Here is a 3,488-nt window from a genome sequence, read left to right as displayed (position 1 = left end):
AGTGATACTGCCTCGGAAACCCAAGGAGGGGTCGCTATGAGTCAGGGCTGACTCGACGGCACATAACAACAACAACAACAACACTCATTGACTTAGTGGGAAAATATGTTTTGAAGGTATTTTTATTTTTCTATTTATTGGAACACTTCAAAATGTAGCAAGGAATAAATGGCAGATATAGGATCCTATAGGCCACTGGGCCCCTATTTAATGAAGAACCTTGTTTAGATGTCTCGGTCAACGTTATTTTAATCTTCTATTGTGTGATGTGTCAACAGAAACTAAATCAAGTTTTCAATATATCCCTGAGCATCCTTCAGGCATATGGATGACTTAGATATCCTATGACATCTTTCTGCCTTAGATAAATATACTTGATGGTATTTTCTCGCTCACTGTAGAATAAAATGTTAATAATTTTGTGAGTTCCTGCAATTTTACTATCCATTTCTTCCCGGTTCTATATAACATTTAGTGAGCACTAAACCTTAAAAGATTCAGGCAATTCAGTTTGAATAACCACTTAAAAGTGCATATGCTTACTCAAAATAACTGAGCTACTTGATTCTGCAAAGTGAAGTCGAAAAATCCCCGAAGAACAAGCTCTTATGAAATCAGAGGTTGCAAACTAACTTTCATTTATATCCCTGGATACTTTTTCCCAGAAAATTACATTCATCTGAATATTTCTTTACATAAATATTTTCTACTTTTAAGAAATGGCTAGAAACTCGTTCAGGGTAATTTAAGTACCCATCTACCTAGATTCTGAGGAACTAAATTTTTAGGCCTTATCACATCATATGATTAAAAGTTTCTCTAGAATTTTCCTCCTTATTCATACATGTATTACTAGAATGATCCAAATATTTTGCATATCAAATAAATACATAAAATAATACAATAATTTACTTATATATCCTTAATATACAATAAAGTATAATTTATAGTTATTATGTATCATACTTTTTACCTACACTTCAAAAATATTTATTGAATATGTGTTATGCCCAGCATTGTCATAGGTGCAGAATTGATGCCAGTGAAGAAGACAAACATGGTCCTTATCCTCATGTAATTACAGGTTAGAAGAGAGAAAAGTGTTATGAGTAGGAGTCAACTCAATGGCAACAATTTAGAGAGAAAAGACCATAAACGAGTAAGAAAGTAAAGAAACAAAACCTCACACAGATATATTTTGGTGTTATAAAGGAAACAAAATGTGGAGATGGACAAGAATATTGCTGGAGAAGAATACTTAGAAAAGGCATCATGCAGGGTCTTCTTGGCTTTCAGCTGAGACATAAATGATGAAGTATGAAGGAATGAGTCATGTGAAATTTCTGACATGTGTGTGTGTCTCTGTGTTGAAAGCAGATGGCTGAGTAGTAGAGCATAGTATTTCAGAAAAAGAAAATCTAGGAAGTGTTTAAGGTAGGAACCAAATCAAATTCACTGCCATAAATGCCCACTACACTACCAGAGCTCTTTTACGGTAGGACAGGAACCAGGAAAACTCAAACACAAAGGGAAATGGTGGACAGTAATAAACAGGGAGATGGAAAGATGAGTTATACATAGTTTCCAAGAAACCCCAAACTCACTGCCACAAAGTTGATTCCAACTCATAGCAACCACCATTGAGTTTCCAAGGCTGTCGATCTATATAGAAGCAGATTGTCCCATCTTCTTTGGAGTGTCTGGTGGGTTCAAACCTCTGACCTTTTGGTTAACAGTCAAATCTTTTAATCACTACACCACTCCAGCACAAAGGAAAAAGGTGGAAAGATAGTGATAAACAGGGAGATTGAGAGATGAGTCATGAACAGTTCAGGGAAGGCCATATAGAACATGGAAAGTTTACATTTTATCTGATGTTCAATAAGAAACTACTGAAGAATTTTAAACAGTGCAGATGCATGATCTCATCTACATAAATATATATCTATCCCATTATTTGCAATGTAGATTGAAAAGGTAGAAGTGGATATTTGAGTAAATGTGAAGGTTATTTTGGTCACAGTGAAGCTAGAGGGAAATTATTCTTTTATTCTGTCTTCTTCACTGTCTGGATAAATTCAGTTTGCCAAAATCCTCTAAAACCTGACCACAAGGTGTTCTATTTCTGCTTAACATTTCTTCTCTTGTATTTATTGGAAACTTTTCTTCTCTCCAGCATTTAATTCAACAAATATTGTTGTTGTTGTTGTTGTTAGGTGCCGTCGAGCCAGCCCCGACTCATAGCGACCCCTCCTTGGCTTTCTGAGGCAGTATCACTACGGAAGTAGGATTGCCCAACCTTCCTTCCAAGGAGTGGCTGGTGGGTTTGAACCGCCAGCCTTCTGGTTAGCAGTCAAGTGCTTTAGCCACTATGCTACCAGATCTCCTAAATATTACTGAGCACCTATCATGGGCCATGGAGCTCTGGTGGTGTAGTGGGTAAGACATTTGGCTGCTAACTAAAAGGTCAGCAGTTCAAACCCAAGAGCTGTTCAGTGGGAAGAAGATGAGACAATCTGCTTCCATAAAGATCTATAGCCTTGGAAACCCATGGGGGTGGCTTTGAGTTGGAATCAACTAGAAGACAGTAGGTTTGTTTGTTTGTTTGGCATCATGTGTCAGGAATTGCTCCAGGAATTTGAGATACAGCAGTGAACAAAACAGTAAAGATTTATATTCTAGGGAAACAGAGAAAATTAACAACAATCAAAATCAAATATGTTGTGTATGTTGTATGTATTTGTTTGTATGTGTGTATATGTGTCTATGTGTGTGCTTGTATTAGAAGATGGTAAGTTGTATAAAGAAAACAAAGAAAAGAAAAGAGCAGGCTGAGGGTGCACGGATGTCAGAATTGGTAGAAATGCAGAATTCAACTTGAAATAGGATGGCCATTGATTGAGAAGGCGATGTTTCAGCAAAGAGTTGAGGACATGCAAGAAGTAGCCATACTAGGGAAGAATAGTCCAGCAGAACAAAGAGTCAATGAAAGACGTCCTAAGGTAGTGAGGTGCCTGAGTTTCTGGAATGTTTGCAGAATAGATCAATGTAAAAGATGAGGTGGTGGGAAACGAGAGAAGAGAGGAGAGAAAGGAGAAGTGGAAAGCGAGATCATATGGGATGTCAGAGTCAGTGATTCTGCCACCTCATATCGAGGAATGGTCTCTCCCTCACTGCATCTGCCCCAGCTTCTCCAGTGCCTTCTCTGCTCACCACACTCCTCTTCATGACTCAAAGTATTTCTTCTTGGTGTCACTTGATTTGTCAGCCCCTCATAAATTTCTCCCTACAAATCCTTTGCTTTATACATTTACTTATTTAGTATTCTCTTGAATCTCTATATACATTGTATATTTCTTGAAGGCAGTAACTATGTTATCCTCTCACTGAGTCTTCCTTGGGAGCTCTGGTAGCATAGTGCCTAAGGCACTTAACTGCAAACCAGAAGGTTGGCGGTTCAAACCCACCAGCCACTCCTCAGAAGGAAG

This window comes from Orycteropus afer, unplaced genomic scaffold (genome assembly GCF_000298275.1).
Source record: "Orycteropus afer afer isolate SDZICR_OR568_19922 unplaced genomic scaffold, OryAfe1.0 scaffold00011, whole genome shotgun sequence".
NCBI lineage: Eukaryota > Metazoa > Chordata > Mammalia > Tubulidentata > Orycteropodidae > Orycteropus > Orycteropus afer.
The sequence above is the reverse complement of the archived record's forward strand: the minus strand, read 5'-3'. Positions refer to the sequence as shown.